This window comes from Palaemon carinicauda, chromosome 7 (assembly GCF_036898095.1).
Source record: "Palaemon carinicauda isolate YSFRI2023 chromosome 7, ASM3689809v2, whole genome shotgun sequence".
NCBI lineage: Eukaryota > Metazoa > Arthropoda > Malacostraca > Decapoda > Palaemonidae > Palaemon > Palaemon carinicauda.
The window spans coordinates 90,658,387-90,676,547 of record NC_090731.1 but is presented as its reverse complement, the minus strand read 5'-3'; the positions used below and the strand labels follow the sequence as shown (position 1 = coordinate 90,676,547).

The 18,161-nt window shown below is 47.3% G+C and overlaps 1 protein-coding gene across 2 annotated transcripts in view; it reads right to left on the bottom strand.

Moving 5' to 3' along the window:
- The window catches only part of OXA1L (OXA1L mitochondrial inner membrane protein), a 284,013-nt gene that overhangs the window by 152,634 nt on the left and 113,218 nt on the right, over positions 1-18,161 (bottom strand). The window lies entirely within an intron of this gene.

Here is an 18,161-nt window from a genome sequence, read left to right as displayed (position 1 = left end):
CCGGGGGAGCCTCCCGTGCCATCTGTTCCTGACAGGAGGAAACTGCAATTGGACACCTTGTCTCAGTTGTCGTAGCCGATAACTTAGGCCGACGTGGTTGAAAGAAAAAGGCGCTGGAGCCCTGCAGAGTCTGGAAGAAAGCGCCTTGGAGGAGTGAAAACGGAAGTCGACTTCCTCCGCACAGCCGCTGTCTAAGTCTCTGTCCTTGGGCACAAACAAACTCTTCTCAAGGATGGCCCTAGCTCTGGCACTCTTCAGACCCCGAGACCAGGGCAGAGGCGCACTGGACTTCGGAGCTTTCCGAACGTCAGACACTTCATCCAAGATCGTGTCTTTGCCTTCATGGGGGGCGATGACTGGATCCACAAGCCCGTTAAGTTGCCTTATCAGGCTTAAGACCTGCCAGAAGGTATATTCGGATTCCTGCTGTTCTCCTCCCTGCGGGCTGGCAGCTAAGTCTCCTGCCCCAGGGATCTCTTCCTGGGGTAAAACGTGGACATTTCCCCGGGTAGTCATGGGTTCCTGGCGAATCCTTGAGGAGGATTTCGGGACGGTCTTGGAGTCCTTGGATTCCCTCCTGGGAGGGATACAGGATCCCAACAAAGAGATTCGAGGGGCCCCTTCCTCACGAGATGATTCTCCTCCATGAAGCGAAGTCTCCCCCCTTGGTGCCGAGGGGAAGACTACCGCCACACTGAACTCACCTGAGGACGGAGAGGCCCCGTCCACGGGAGAAGGAGAAAGCCCTCGAGCAGGAGAAGGGGCCTTCGCGATCGACCTCTTGGGAACCAACTTACCCCAGGGGGAAGTCACCACGAAGTCCACTCCTCTCTTTCTCTTCAGCGTAGGAGAGACAGCCATTGGTTTGTTACCCTGGTTGGCGAGTGCTGGTTTCATAACCCTCAATAACGCCTGCGCCAGAGGACCAAACCAAGTCTGTTGCTCCAAGGGCACAGAGTCCGAAATCCTAGCTAAAGGGAAAGGGATCGGGCGATCCTTTGGAGTGGACCCCACAGTACCTGCCTGAAAAGAAGGTGGGGAAGAATGATGTACTAACTTCTCCTCAGTAGTATCCTTGTCCTGCACTACCAACCTGTGTTTGGGTGGAGGCGATCCCGAGCGTTGTCTAGGAACACGTGTTCCTGCTGCTACCCCCGGCTGCGGAATTCGCCGCGAACGATGGTCGCGCGGGAGCGCGGGCGAGCGGTCGCGCGGGCGCGAGGGTGGGCAGGTGAATGAGCGCGTGTCCGAGGCGGCGAACGCAAGCGTTGGCCCGATGGCGAGGAAACGCGCTGCCGCATGGGTGAGGAAGATTGCTGGCGATGTGGATCAACCGGAGATCGGTGGTGAGCTGGTGAGCGCTGACGTGCAGCTAGGCGATGGCGCGTTGTGGCATGGCGACGCGTTGGCGAGCGATAGCGAGCAGCATGCGCCGGTGAGCGATCGCGCGATGGCGAGCTAGTAGCCGGCGAACCATGTCCCTCTAGAACCTCCGGCTGACGAAACGTTGGAGAACGTTGGCACGCAGGCTGTAACACACACGGGCGGTCCGGAGATCGCCGGGAAACAGGTGATCGCTGACGCGTAGAACGCTGGTGAATAGGCTATACCAAAATCGCCTGAGCACGCTGACGAGCAGGTGAACGTTGACGAGCAGGTGAACGCTGGCGAGCAGGTGAACGCTGGCGAGTAGGCGATCGTTGACGCGTGGGAGAACGCTGGCGAATAGGGGATACTAAAATCGCCTGTGCGCGCTGGCGAGCAGGTGAACGCTGGCGAGCAGGTGATCGCTGGCGCGTAGGTGATCGCTGGCGAGCAGGAGGTCGACACGTGAGATCCTGTGAAGGAAACAGGTGGCGCGGCGCGTTCACGAGCAGGAACAGGAAGATCGCAGGCGCCACAGGGTCAGAAGACTGATGGGGAGCAGGGAGCTCAGCAGGAACTGTAGGATGGTCAGAGACCGCAGGGCGATGATCCTCAAATGAGCGCTGACGCTCAGAAGAGAGCTGATGAGCAGGAGAGTGCTGGCGAGGAGGGCGAACATCAGGAGAGCGCCGACGAGCAGTTGAGCGCCGACGAGCAGGAGAGCGCCGACGAGCAGGAGAGTCCTGACGAACAGGAGAGCGCCGACGAGCAGGAGAGCGCTGACGAACAGGAGAGCGTTGGCGAACAGGAGAGCGCTGATGAGCAGGAGAGCGCCTGTGCGCTAACACTGAGCAGGAGCAGGCCGGAAGACCATGCCTGTCCGCCGGGAGACTGATGTCAGTCGGAAGACCGTTGTACGTCGGGAAGACCGTTGCCCGTCGGGAAGACCGTTGCCCGTCGGGAAGACCGTTGCCCGTCAGGAAGACCGTTGCCCGTCAGACTGCTGTCCATCTGCATCAGGGCGGATGAAGGAGTTGTAGGTTGCAAACGTAGATTCAAAAAGGCGCCTCTTAGCCCCCTTATAGGGAGATGAGAGGCCCTTACGACGAGGCGGACGGTGAGCCTTACGGCGAAGGAGGCCAACAGCAACAGCAGCAGAAGAATCCTCCGAAGAGGAGTCTCTATGAGTGTACTTTCTCTCGCGAACGAAAGAGAAACACTTCGTAGAAGAGACTGGTCAGCCAGTGACCTAAAAGGAGCAATCCTCCGAAGAGGGGCTCCTGCAGTTGCCCAGCCCCTTGAGCGAAACTGCAGGTGTGACCGCTCAACACCAAGAGCATAGTCGCACGAAAAAAAGGCAAGAGAAGAACCCCCCAAAAGGGGAAAAACTCAAGCCTGGACAGGAAAAACTTCCCTCGGAAGGAAAGTTACCCACCCAAGGAGGCAAGCCTCCTGTGTTCTAAAATGAACTGGAGAGCTGTCAATCGTCGCGGGAGTACTTCCTGTAGAAGGAGACATGCCCCTGATGAAAATCCAAAGGGGAGGCAGCAACAGCCGAATCCCCAGGCCTCCACAAGACAGCTCACACCGTAGCCATATTACAGAAACGAACTAGATCGGTAACTGTAAAAAAATAATAAATAAAAAACATTAGTACACATTCATTCCCCCGGGAAGGCTCCGAAGAGGAATCCCGAGGGAAAGGAAACAAGAATTACACAACAGGCACGTGCCCTCACAACCACTTACACTCATGGAAGGAGAGCTGTAACCAAAACAGAATTATAACAATTATAATTATGAAACTATGTAATTATGTAATTTAAAAAAAAGAATGAACACTAAAGAAAGAACGAAAACCCCGAAAGGAATCGTTCTACAAGCTGAAAAATTAACAACTACAATTAGATTCATAAACTAATTGAGACAAAACGTACGGCGTAGCAACCCCCCCCCCCCCACATGGGAAGGAAGCTACAGGGGCGTAGTAACACGTAGTAAAAGGGTGAACAACCTCAAGAGAGAGAGAGAGAGAGAAAGACCGAAGTCAAACTCGATCGCAACCCATAAAATTACGCCGTGGTGGCCTAACTGACGGGGACTCCACAGAGATATCGTACACTACACACACAACTCTGAAAAGGAAACTTACTGATTTCTATACTCAAATATATATAAAAACATGAAAACATGTTTACATATATATTGAGTAAAAGAAAAGTAAGCTATTAAGTAAAGACAAAACAAACAATGGCTGCCAAGCGAGGACCAAGACAGAGACGTCTGTCCCAGTCCGAGCCAAAAGTGAAAGTGAGCATTCACCTGTGTGTGAGGGGGGGGGAGGGGTAGCTAGCTATCACTCCCTTAACCCCCCCCCCCCCCCCCCGCTAACTAGCGCGGGGGTAATACACCCTCGTTAAATTCTAACGGCTCGCCATTTCAGCTGCGCTAAAAGGTAAACCCAATGTAAATAGCGTGGTTTGTATTTCGGTTACGGAACAATTGTATTTTTCCTAACAATAAAAATCTGTAGCTATTTATACAGATTACCTGTATACTTTTGAGGAAACTGGAAGACGAGCCATAAGACTTTTAGCGATGTATAGCCACCAGCCTACTAGTGTGATGGGGAGGGGAGGAGGGTACTCCGCTCAATCACACACAAGTGTTGTGTTACCACTTTTGATTGCAGGTAGGACTTCTTTGGGGTCAGGTGATGGCGGGCCAATCTGTATGAATAGCTACAAGTTTGTATCATTAGGAAAAATACAAATTACTTACAAATTTGTCATTTATTCCAAAATCAAATACAAACCCTTAGCTATTTATAGGGATGACTCACTCCTTAGATGGGTGGGACAAGGCCATCTCGAGTGAAGGCCGGGTCATTTGGGGGGCAAGAAAGGTCCCACGTGACACGAGTAGTGCTTTCATACTGCTACTATAGGCTGTGAGTAAAGGGGTTGCACAAGATTTCTTGAGGGGCCCGGCCAGAATGCCAATATATGAGGGTGTAGGAAGAAAAGCACAAAAATCCTGAAAAAATTAACTGAACTTCGTATGGAAATAGAGATTGCATATACGAAATATTTTGTCAAAGTAACTCTTACTTTCATAGTTACAGTACAGGGTAATTAATAAAAGTAACTCAATTAACCATAAACACTGTTCCCTACAAGAAAATGCAGTACTGTATTTCTTCTGATATCGTAAATATGTTATTTTTATTAATAAAATAAATTTCTGAATATACTTACCCGGTGATCATATAAGCTGCAACTCTGTTGCTCGACAGAAAAACCTACGGTCAAAATACGCCAGCGATCGCTATGCAGGTGGGGGTGTACATCAACAGCGCCATCTGTCGAGCAGGTACTTAGTACTCCAAGTAAACAAAGAACCAATTTTCTCCTCGGTCCACTGGGTCTCTATTGGGGAGGAAGGGAGGGTCCTTTAATATATGATCACCGGGTAAGTATATTCAAAAATTTATTTTATTAATAAAAATAACATTTTTCAATATTAAACTTAGCCGGTGAGCATATAAGCTGATTCACACCCAGGGGGGTGGGTAGAGACCAGCATTACATGTTTACATTATTATGAGCTAAGTATTTTGTATTTCATTTTAGCAGTTATTCAAAATAACAAACATAAAATAAATAAGTACCTGGTAAGGAAGTCGACTTGAACAATTACTCTGCCTTTTTAAGTACGTCTTCCTTACGGAGCCTCGCGATCCTCTTAGGATGCTGAGCGACCCCTAGGATCTGAAGTATCAAGGGTTGCAACCCATACAACAGGACCTCATCAAAACCTCTAATCTAGGCGCTTCTCAAGAAATGACTTTGACCACCCGCCAAATCAAGTAGGATGCGAAAGGCTTCTTAGCCTTCCGGACAACCCAAAAACAATTATAAAACATTTCAAGAGAAAGATTAAAAAGGTTATGGAATTAGGGAATTGTAGTGGTTGAGCCCTCACCCACTACTGCACTCGTTGCTATGAATGGTCCCAGAGTGTAGCAGTTCTCGTAAAGAGACTGGACATTCTTAAGATAAAAAGACGCGAACACTGATTTGCTTTTCCAATAGGTGGCGTCGATTATACTTTGCAGAGATCTATTTTGTTTAAAGGCCACGGAAGTTGCGACAGCTCTAACTTCGTGTGTCCTTACCTTCAGCAAAGCTTGGTCTTCCTCATTCAGATGGGAATGAGCTTCTCGTATTAACAGTCTGATAAAATAGGATAAAGCATTCTTTGACATAGGCAAAGATGGATTCTTAACTGAACACCATAAAGCTTCAGACGGGCCTCGTAAAGGTTTTTAAATAGAACTTAAGAGCTCTTACAGGACATAAGACTCTTTCTAGTTCATTTCCAACCATACGATAAGTTTGGAATATCGAACGATATTGGCCAAGGCCGAGAAGGCAGCTCGTGTTTGGCTAGAAAACCAAGTTGTAGAACATGTAGCCGTTTCGGATGAGAATCCGATGTTCTTGCTGAAGGCATGAATCTCACTGACTCTTTTAGCTGTGGCTAAGCATACCAGGAAAAGAGTCTTTAAGGTGAGATCTTTCAGGGAGGCTGATTGTAGCGGTTCGAACCTGTCTGACATAAGGAATCTTAGTACCACGTCTAAATTCCAACCAAGTGTAACCAAACGACGCTCCTTCGTGGTCTCAAAAGACTTAAGGAGGTCCTGTAGATCTTTATTGTTGGAAAGATCTAAGCCTCTGTGACGGAAGACTGATGCCAACATGCTTCTGTAACCCTTGATAGTGGGAGCTGAAAGAGATCGTTCTTTCCTCAGATATAAGAGGAAGTCAGCTATTTGAGTTACAGAGGTACTGGTCGAGGATACGGATACTGACTTGCACAGTTTCGGAAGATTTCCCACTTCGATTGGTAGACTCTAAGGGTGGATGTTCTCCTTGCTCTAGCAATCGCTCTGGCTGCCTCCTTCGAAAAGCCTCTAGCTCTCGAGAGTCTTTCGATAGTCTGAAGGCAGTCAGACGAAGAGCGTGGAGGCCTTGGTGTACCTTCTTTACGCGTGGTTGACGTAGAAGGTCCACCCTTAGGGGAAGTGTTCTAGGAACGTCTACTAGCCATCGAAGTACCTCGGTGAACCATTCTCTCGCGGGCCAGAGGGAAGCAACTAGCGTCAACCTTGTCCCTTCGTGAGAGGCGAACTTCTGCAGTACCTTGTTGACAATCTTGAACGGAGGGAATGCATATAGATCTAGATGTGACCAATCTAGTAGAAAGGCATCTATATGAACTGATGCTGGGTCCGGGATTGGTGAGCAAAATATTGGGAGCCTCTTGGTCATCGAGGTTGCGAAGAGATCTATGGTTGGCTGGCCCCAGGTGGCCCAAAGTCTCTTGCATACATCCTTGTGGAGGGTCCATTCTGTTGGAATTTTTTGTCCCTTCCGACTGAGACAATCTGCCATGACATTCAAGTTGCCTTGGATGAACCACGTTACTAGTGATATGTCTAGACCTTTTGACCAGGTGAGGAGGTCCCTTGCGATCTCGTACAATGTCAGAGAGTAGGTCCCTCCTTGCTTGGAGATGTACGCCAAAGCCGTGGTGTTGTCCGAGTTCACCTCCACCACTTTGCCTTGAAGGAGAGACCTGAAGCTTTTCCAGGTCAGACGTACTGCCAGTAGCTCCTTGCAGTTGAAATGCATTGTCCTTTGACTCGAGTTCCATAATCCCGAGCATTCCCTACCGTCTAATGTCGCACCCCAGCCTACGTCCGATGCGTCCGAGAAGAGAACGTGGTTGGGAGTCTGAACAGTCAGGGGAAGACCCTCTCTAAGGTTGATATAGTCCTTTCACCAAGTCAGACAAGACTTTATCTTTCCGGAAACCGGGAACGAGACCGCTTCTAGCGTCTTGTCCTTTTTCCAGTGAAAAGCTAGATGGTATAGAAGAGGACGGAGGTGTAGTCTTCCTAGTGACACAAATTGATCCACGGATGACAGTGTCCCTACCAGACTCATCCACAGCCTGACTGGGCAGCGTTCCTTCTTCAGCATCTTCTGGATGGATAGCAGGGCTGGGGGCTGATCGTCTTGTTCAGCAACGTCCTCATCAGAGGGTTCCTCATCCGAAACTGATGAGGAAACGGCAACGGAGTGGGCAACGTCTGACTCGCTGAATCCGGTCGCACTGGTGGATGCGTGACGGAGCCGGACGCAATATCATGGAACTGCTGCACAGTCTGTGAACTGTCAACAACCATGGGTGCGCGAGGAAGTACAGCGTCAACCCGAAACTGTCTAGACTGTCTGGGTTGTGCAGTCAACACCCTACCGGGTTGCTGAGGTTGACGCACTGCGTCATAACAAGTCACCTCTGCTGGTTGTTGAACGTCCTGAACGTCAACAACCACCTCCGAGCGTCGCTTAACGTCAACGTGCGACTGGCAACCCACACTGGGTCGCATCGGTGGAGGAACCACCTCAACTGGCAGACGCGAGTAGGTTACCTCAGCGTCAACAGGGCGCACAACCGACCGGTTGGAAGGTTGTTGGCCAGAAGGAGGAACCACCTCAACTGGCAGACGCGAGTAGGTTACCTCAGCGTCAACAGGGCGCACAACCAACCGGTTGGAAGGTTGTTGGCCAGAAGGTTCTTCTCCGCATTTAAGTCCTCTATCAAGGACGCAAGCTTGGACTGCATGTCTTGCAGCAAAGCCCATTTAGGGTCTACGGGAGCAGGTGTGGCAACAGACGGGGTTAGCGACTGAGGCGGAACCATTTACCATCCCTGAAAGCCTTGTTATGTGTGACATAATAGTACAGCAAAACTTCAAAGGCTCGACAAAAGTTGAGAAGTTGACCTGTAAACAACTTGGAGCGTCTCCTGGCTAGGCGCCAGGGCGAGTCTACCAGAATTGAGAAGTCTATCTGGGCAGAGGCATGAACTCCCAAGCCGAGAACTTCTCTCGTGTCCTATCAGACTCTCGCTCTATAAGCCAGTTTAAAAGAAGGGAAATCAAAGGCTGTATCCCTAAAACTCCTCCTGGTGCAAAAACCAGTCGCCTAGCCAATGTAACGCTCTCTAGGAGAGCGAGAGAGCACTAGCTTAAAAACAACGGCTTCGAAGTAGCTAGGCCTAGTGTAAGTTCTGACGTTTAGGCGAACGAGGAGCAGCAGTTACAAGATCCGGACGAAGATCCTTAAAAAATCATCATGATTTAATTAAAGTCCATAGGAGGCTAAGCAGCTTAAGGCTCCTCTCCAAATGACAGAGTCCTCAAGGGAATATCAGTAGGAGGGAGAACAGCACTTTCTCATCTACAGGAACCTTGTCCGATAAAAGCTAGGTTATCTCAGTGAGTCTCTCACTGGTGCATTAGTAGCAGACCAGAAGGCAACGTCATGTAACTGCTTGACAGTCTGTGAACTGTCAACAACTGAACTGTCAACCACAACAGGTGCGTGAGGACATACAGTGTTCACTCGAGACTGCTTTGACTGTCTATACTGAGCAGTCAAAACAACTCTAGAATGCGGAGGTTGACGCACCGCGTCAAAACAAAACAACTTAGACTGTTGTTGTACCTCGCGAATGTCAACGGAAGGTTCCGTGCGTTACTGAACGTCAACATGCGGCTGGCAGGCTACACTGGAACGCATGGGTGGCGGGACTCTCTCAGCTGGAGTGCGGCAGAAGGTCGCCTCAGCGTCCACAGGACGCACAACCGTGTTGGTTGTAGGCTAGAGGTTGGTGCAGTGTCAACCTTCTCCGCACGAAAGTCCCGCATCAATGACGTTAACTGAGACTGCATGGTCTGCAGCAAAGACCACTTAGGGTCTACAGGAGCAGGTGCGGCAACAGACGGTGTGACTGCCTGATGCGGTACCGCTTTGCCTCTCTTAGGAGGTGAGCAGTCGTCGGAAGACTGCAGCGAGTCCGAACTGACCCAGTGGCTACAACTGGGCTGTTGGACTTGCGCGGAAGGGACCGACTTGCGCTTAATAAGCTGCGAGACCTTGGTCCATGGTTTCTTACGAGAAACCTCTTCCGCAGACGAGAAATAAATGGGCTCTCTCGTCTTTGTGTGGGTGGGGCGATCTTGGGTAGATACGCCCGAAACCACGGAGAGAAACGTCTGTTCGTTGATCAAGGCCTGACGAACCCATAAGTCGTTCGACATTACTTCTCCCCTGGGCTTGGGAGCTTGCAAGAGGTCCCGGACTAGGTGAACGACAGGCACGAACAGACGAACCCTCGGACGCAACTGTAACACTTTGCGCATATCACTTTATCACTTCGATTTTCTGTTTTGCACTTATTTCACTGAAATCGAAACTTTTACTGATTTCTACCTGAAACACGCAATTCTACCCTCATTAAAAGGTAGTAATTGCGAAATCAGTCGTATAATGCAGCTCATTAATACTAGCAAAAAACAGAAAACATATATAAAGATAAAATAATCAGTGGCTGGGAAAGAGACTAAACACTAGTTCAAATAAACTACGTTTACAATCTCTCACCGCACATAGCCTGGGGACAAGAATAAAACCCTAGAAACGTTTTACCTTCTTCCCCGTACAGCGACTAGGGACGAGAGTAACACGAGAAAAACATTACCCGCTTGAACGGAACGTTTTCTCTCCTCTCTCTCCCTCCGTCTCTATCTCTCTCTCTCTCTCTCTCTCTATTGATTTCGCACCTAAGAGAAGAGCCCAAATATATATCGTCAAAAAAACATGTTATTTGACTAAAGGAAAAAACTGAAAGGTTTTCCAAATAAAAAGTTCCTTTAAATTAGAATTTAAAATATTTAAGCTAAGAAAGAATGAACAAAACGTCAGAATCGATTTACTCTTACTGCAAAGTGAAACCGTGATACACTCTCTCTCTATCGTAACGATAGAGCGCATGTTGAACGTCCTGAACGTCAACAACTGCGTAGCATAAAAAACTAAACGTTAGTTCATCTTTGAAAACAGTACGAAGACTATCAAAGAAATTCTTTCATAAAAAATTAAATTTAAAAAGTTTTAAATTCTTTAAAGGCTAAATACGATATAACGGGCTCAACGTTGATTAACTTTGGTTCCAAGTTAGGACCGCCTACTATCAGGAAAGGTCGCATATAAACAAAACATAAAAATTATCTTTATATGTTTATAATAAATGGAAAGTAAATCGAAGAGGCCTAATAAAGGCGGAGAGATATAAAATATATAGATCTATAACGTGTTAAGCAAAATTACTAAAAACCTAAACACACTTCCGTCTAAGGGAAGGGTCGGCCATTTAAAAGTGAGAGTCCATACTCTCTTTGTCACCCTAATTAAATCTATCCAAAACGAGTTCAAGTTTTGAGATGAAGATAAAACACCTGCATAGCGAAAGCTCAAAACTAGAATAGTGTACTTCACCAAATAGTTGTGAAAACAAATCCAGTTAGTAACAGCGTATTAGTAGGTCTTGCCGGTAGCCCGACAGAGAGAAAATTGGTTCTTTGTTTACTTGGAGTACTAAGTACCTGCTCGACAGATGGCGCTGTTGATGTACACCCCCACCTGCATAGCGATCGCTGGCGTATTTTGACCGTAGGTTTTTCTGTCGAGCAACAGAGTTGCAGCTTATATGATCACCGGCTAAGTGTAATATTGAAAATTTGATAATTATTACATTTTAATGCAAAATTATGAAAAAAGCCATCTTTAAAGCTTCTACGAGTCACAAGATGATATATTACATGGCAAATTACACCCTTTGCCCTTCAGTCCTACCACAAACCTTATGGAGAGTACAATACATGTCTGTGTTTGACCTCTGACATTCACTCATTTTTATGTTTATTTTTTGCGTTTTCCGCAAGAATTTTATCATTTCAAAGAGGAAAAGACAATTTCAACATCTTGCTAACATAAGGAAGAAAATTTGCTCTATTAAGAGTTCAGATGAGGGTAATATCGGTAGTGACGCAGAGAGAGAGAGAGAGAGAGAGAGAGAGAGAGAGAGAGAGAGAGAGAGAGAGAGAGTGGTGTAAATGGAAGAGCGGCTGCCTTGCCTGACACGAGCCAAAAGAAGCAAGATATTGAGCAAAAGGATCTTCGTTTATGATTATATTATCATAAATAACTTTGTTTTTCGTTTATTGATATCCAAAAAAGAACAAAAAATTCATAATAATCCAGATTTATTAATATTGTCTTTGTAAAAATACAAAGAAAAACTTTGAACGCCCTCTGACATTCCCTCGTTTTTACATTTGTTTTTCTCGTCTTCGGCAAGTATTTTATCATTTCAAAGAGGAAAAGACAATTTCAACATTTTGCTAACACGAGGGAAAAGAAATTTCACTCTATTAATAGTTCGGAAGAGGGTAATAATATAGGTAGTGACGCAGAGAGAGAGAGAGAGAGAGTGGTGTGGATGGAGAAGCAGCCGCCTTGCCTGACACGAGCCAAAAGAAGCAAGATATTGAGCAAAAGGATCTTCATTTATGATTAAATTATGATAAATAACTTTGTTTTTGTTTATCACTATTGAAAAAGAACATAAAATTCATAATAATCAGGATTTATTAATACTGTCTTTGTAAAAATACAAAAAAAATTTGAATGAGCGTATCTCAAAACTATACTTATTGACCTTCAAATTCTATCTTTTCCCATAATTTTAAAGATGAAGCATTGAAATTTGGTATTTAACATACAAAGACATCATAAAACAATCAAATGGTGCCCTTTTAACCATTTTTTTTTTTCATTTTTTTAAATTTTACCCCCCCCCCCATTTTTAGGGTTCATTTTTTTACCATAATGAAAAAAATTCATATCTAGCAAAAAAAAATTACTTAAAAAAAAAAAACTAATTTTATTGGAGGTCTACATCAAGTCTATATAGGGTACTAATCCCAGGTCTTAATATTAATTATCAAGGGAGAAGATAGAATCTAAAAAACACTCATTTTCTGGATAATTCGTCCTGTCGTCGCAAAACCAAAGGTCAGAGGCAAAAATCTTATGCAGTTTAGAGATTTCCTAAGTAACCTTATTAAGTGGTATGAATGTCATAGTCTCTCTCTCTCTCTCTCTCTCTCTCTCTCTCTCTCTCTCTCTCTCTCTCTCTCTCTCTCTCTCTCCATATGCTATGTAAACAAAGATCTAGAATATAAAACGGATTTTGAGCGAAGCGAAAAATCTATTTTTGGGTGAGATAGCCATGGCGTCCTGATGGAAGGTTCCTGTTTGGTAGCTTCCTTGGGTATAAGACTACTAAGATATTCCCAGAGAATTTAACCACAGGTTATCACAGAATTCTAACTTCTGGAGCGAGTATCTCAAAGGTTTCCCTTTAAGACATCGTAATACAACAGGGGACACGCATGTCTGAACGTGCCACATAGCTATCTTCACCCCGAACAGAGTTAATGCTTCGGTGTGTAAGGGCTGAGAATAGCTGGGAGCCGTTCCACAGCTAATCTCACTCGTGGCTACTACTGATACTCGAGACGTAAACAAACGGACGCCATTGCTCTGATGACGTCACGCCCGTCTTTATCCTGAAGCCAGTTGCTGCCCATCACCATGATACAATTGTGTAGGGTGGGAACAAAACTGGACGAAGTAGTAGGGAGGGTCCATCAGGACGCCATGGCTATCTCACCCAAAAATAGATTTTTCGCTTCGCTCAAAATCCGTTTTTTGGGCTCAAGCCATGGCGTCCTGATGGAAGAGTACCAGAGAATCAATGTATCGTGGTAGATTTTCCCCCAGTGTTAAGTGCCTAGGCATTGACAAAACAGCAAAGTAATCTTAGGTAAAGAACCATAGGAACGAAGTATCCTGCCCCCCATTGGTAGGAAGTTCCCATGGGCTATGCCGACGTCAAAGAGGTATTGAAGGGCTATTCATCCTGACAGAAGAACTTGAAGAACTTAGAGATGAAGCAGAATGTTTGATATTTGTATAGGAACATTCTGAATTAGACCAGTGGTGGTTGGGCACTGTGTATAGAGTTCATCTCTTGGTTATCAGAAGTAAGTATTCGTGTAGGAACCTTACTGAGACAGGGTGAATATAATTTAGGATTAGACATCTTAAATTCTTCATGACCATAAGAGAGGAGGAATAAATAAAATTATGACAGTATGTATTTCATAGTAGGTAGGAGCTGAAAGAGACGCATAAGTAATAAAATAGAAATTTTATTTCACAATGCAGAAATTAAATAATTTACAGCAAAAGTAAAGTTCATTTACAGTAATAATAATGTACATAGAAATAAAGGCTTGCTCTTGAATCTGAAAAGGAATTTCAGGATTAGTAGGTACTCATTCTCGAGGAACGCAAGTCTTTAAACAACACATCATGCTCAAGGCATGCGGCACTTGTGTGACACTATGACATTTCACCTGGGATAAGAACAGTTATAAAAGCACTAAGTGTTTTTAGACATCACTATGAATCGCTCGAGGGTCAACATAGGCACCCGAAGAGTTAGAGTCCCAAGTAACTCACTGTTCTACGCAGAGTTAGGTGCAGGTTTCATAACACTACCTGCGGCTACCACAAAATGTTTGACTTCGTGCACTTGTTTCGCATAATGTTTAAAGAAAACTCGCGAGGACTTCCAGCCCGTAAAGTTTTTAAGGCTTTCAAAGTCCATGCTCTGAAAGAAGTTCAGAGAAGATGCCACTTTTCTAGGATCATGACCAGCGGGTGTACTGTTCGGATCCGCTCTGCGAATGAAGTAGGTGATTTTCGCTCTTAATTGTTTCAGTGACAGGTCGCTGCCCGATGTTTCTCCTTTGAAGAGTTGGCCTCCACCAAAGTTCGAAGTTCTGCGAAGATAGACCTTGAGACTCTCTACTGGACATAGAGAGACATCCTCCTTCAGGGGGCATATTCTCCAAGGGCCCCATCTTTTGGTGGGTAATTCGTTTTTAGCGAGAAACGTCGGATCAGGGGAGAGGGTCACTTCTCCTGAATCGGCAAACAGGATGTGTCCCTCTTCTCTTGATAATGCCACTATTTCGCTGACTCGAGCTCCCGAGGCGAGAGCAAATAAAAATATAACTTTCTGAGTCAGATCCTTGAGGGGGCATGAATCGTTGTCCAAGTTGGAGGCGAAATGGAGTACCTTGTCTAGTGACCAGGAGATCGGTTTCGGAGGGGGTGCTGGGCGTAGGCGAGCACATGCTTTTGGTAATTTGTTAAAGATGTCGTTGGACAGATCAATTTGGAAAGCATATAGAATTGGTCTAGTCAAGGCCGATTTGCAGGTTGAAATCGTATTGGCTGCTAATCCTTGTCCATGAAGGTGAATGAAGAAGGACATACAGAAATCAATGGTGATTTCTTTAGGATTTTTTGCCTTGACAAAGGAGACCCATTTCCTCCAGGATGATTCATATTGCCGTCTCGTGGATTCGGTCTTGTATTCCTCTAGGAAGTCTAGACTTTTCTTCGAGATCCCAAACCTCTTCTTTGCGGCAAGGGAGAGAAAATCATGAGATGAAGGTCCTTGATTTTCGATGATGAAGCGAAGACAGTCGACTTCTGTACTTGTTGAGAGAGAACTGGGCCCGGGAGAGGGATCAGCTTGGGCTGCAGCTCCAGGACCAGGGGGTACCAGTTGCTCCGGGGCCACTTGGGAGCCACTAGGGCCGCTGTCCCTTTGAAGGTTCTCAGTTTGGAGAGGACTTTCAACAGAAGGTTGGTGGGAGGGAACAGGTATATCTTGGACCATCTGTTCCAGTCCAGTGACATGGCGTCCACCGCTTCTGCTTTGGGGTCCTCGTACGGGGCTACGTACAGAGGAAGTTGATTGTTGTCGCTCGTTGCAAAGAGATCTATCTGAAGTTCTGGGACTTGATGAGAGATGAAGGAGAATGATCTTGCGTCTAGAGACCATTCCGACTCTATCGGGTTTGTCCGAGATAGAGCATCCGCTGTCACATTGCGGAATCCTTGTAGGTGAACTGCAGACAGGTGCCACTTCTTCTTCTCCGCCAGACGGAAGATTGGGAGAAGCACCTGATTTATCTGGGGCGATCTTGAGCCTTGGCGATTGAGACAACGAACTACCACCGAGTTGTCTAGGGTTAGACGGATGTGGATCGAGGGCGGCGGGGATAACTTCTTCAGAGTTAGAAGGACCGCCATGGCCTCCAAGATGTTTATGTGGAACGTCTTGAATAGTGGAGACCAGGTCCCTTGAGCCTGTTTCAGGTGGGAGTGACCTCCCCAGCCTTCCAGTGAGGCATCCGTGTGGATGTTGAGTGATGGAGGAGGGTGTTGGAGAGGAATGGACCTTTTCAGGGCCTTTGCTTCCGACCACGGCTTTAGGAGGCGTCGAAGTCTGTTTGGAAGCCGTCTCTTGAGGTCTCTTCGAGCGATGGATGCCGAGCGTCTCCAAACTCCCGCGGCATCCTTTAGCTGTGCGCGAAGCACTGGGTTTGTCACTGAGGCGAATTGTAGAGAGCCTAGAACTCGTTCCTGCTGTCGTCTTGAAATGCGTTTGGATTTCAGTAGTCGCTTGACAGACCCTGCTATTTCCTTCCTTTTCTTCTGGGGGATGGAAAGGCGGTGTGACTGAAGATTCCAGTGGATTCCCAACCACTGAAACTTCTGAGCTGGAGAGAGGCGAGATTTCTTCTCGTTGATCTTGAATCCCAGGTGTTCTAGGTACTGGGTAACTTCGTTGCAAGACTTTGCACACTCTTCGGGCGATGGAGCCCAGACTAGCCAGTCGTCGAGGTAGGCCATCACCTGGACGTTTCTTAGGCGGAGCTGTTGTACTATGGCATCCGCCAGTTTTGTGAAGATCCGAGGGGCCACATTGAGGCCGAATGGCATGGCCCGGAAGGCGTAGCTTTTCCTTTGGAGTCGAAATCCTAGGTAGGAGGAAGCGTGATGGTTCATTGGAATGTGCCAATAGGCATCCGCCAGGTCTATAGAGACCGTGTAGGAACCTTGAGGCAGAAGGGTCCTTATTTGTTGAAGCGTCAGCATCTTGAATTTGTTGTTCTCTATGAACTTGTTGAGGGGGGATAAGTCCAGAATGACTCTGAGTTTGTCTGAGTCCTTCTTGGGAACGCAAAACAGTCTCCCTTGGAACCTGGTGGACTTTACCTTCCTTATAACCTTCTTGTTCAAGAGGTCTAGAACATATTCTTCCAGAATGGGGGTCGATTGTTGGAAGAACCGCTGGAAGATTGGGGGTGGTTGCGTCCAACTCCAGCCTAGACCGTTCTTGATGATGCTGTGTGCCCAGGGATCGAAGGTCCAACGATCCTGGAATTGGCGGAGTCTTCCGCCCACCGGAAGCACTTCATTGCTTCTGGTGTCCCGAGGACTTGTTGCCTCGGCCGCTAGCTCCCTTTCCTCCTCTACCTCTGGAGGGACGACGAGATGCGTCTCTGCTTGCACCCCTGGACGAGCCTCTACCTTTGGCATGAAAGGTAGTGGATGGTTGCTCAAAGGCAGGGGTGAAGACCGGTGACTGTGACAACACCGGTTGGGGGACCAATTGAAAGGTCTGTTGTGGTTGGGCAACCACTTGGGAGGTAGCGGGTCCCGGAAACTGACGTCGTTGCTGACGTTGCTGGGGTTTTGGCTTTTGCGGTTTCCTCTTAGGCTGAGGTCCATCGTCCTGAGAGGGTTTCCTTTTTCTGGACATGCCCCACTTGTGGAGAAGGTTCCTATTCTCCGTGGCGGCTCTGTCAGTTATTTCCTTGACAAGGTCAGAAGGAAACAGGTGCTTTCCCCAGATGTTGGAGGAAATCAGCCTCCGGGGTTCGTGTTTCACGGTGGCACCGGCAAACACGAATTCACGACAGGCTCTACGAGCCTTTATGAAGTGGTACAAGTCCTTCATTACTGTCAGTAAGTGGGATTTGGCTAGTACCATGTAGTGATCTGGTACTCTTGTGTCACAGGCCATCACTTCCAGTTGGACTTGATGAGAAAGAGATGCCGCAAGCCTCTCCTTCGTGTCTTGTTCCCGGCGAAGGAGGTGATCGTTGAGCTTAGGGAGGTCTTCATTAAACTGACGTCCGGCGACGTCAGGATCGAGCCTACCCACGACGAAAGTATGCTGAACATCTTTCCAGTGTCGAGCGTCAGGGGGGGTCACGATGGAGAAGGGTCTGCACTCCTCCAGTGCAGGGCAGGGTTTCCCTTCTTCCGCCGCTTTAAGGCATGCAGCTAAGGCCTTTTCCAAGAAAGGAAGAACCGCAGTGTCAGGTGCAACGTATGTAGGATGCTTCTTGCTCAAAGCCGGAAGCTTAGAGCAGGTAAAGCCCCTACTCTTAAATGCGGAGGCTAGCATAGCCTGGGCCTTTGCGAGATCGAACACTATCTCTTCTTTAGGTTCGGTCTCTTCCTTCGAGGCAGGTTCGGAACGAAGCCGGACGTAACAGTCCGGGTAGGCCTCGAAGCTTGGGAAGAACTCCACATCTTCCAACGGGACCGTGCAGATCTTGTCACTAACAAAGATCCTGCCGGTCGCAATAACCATATGCTCTGCATACCTCCACGGGTTGGCATGAGAGCAAGCTGGGAGATCCTTGACCGAAATCTTCTTCGGTTCTCTGGATCCAATCATTGACCTGATGGACTCCTGGTTCTCCTTCAGCCTGTCGTCCATGACGGCTCTAATCAGCCGGATCAGTTCTTGGGTAGAAGAGGAAGGATCCGGAGTCGAGGAGGTAGACGGAATGGACATTTCCGTCGGTGTAGGAGTAGGAGGAGGGATGGACGAGGGAGCAGCTCCAAGCTCCGACTCGGTGTATTCCACCTTGTCTT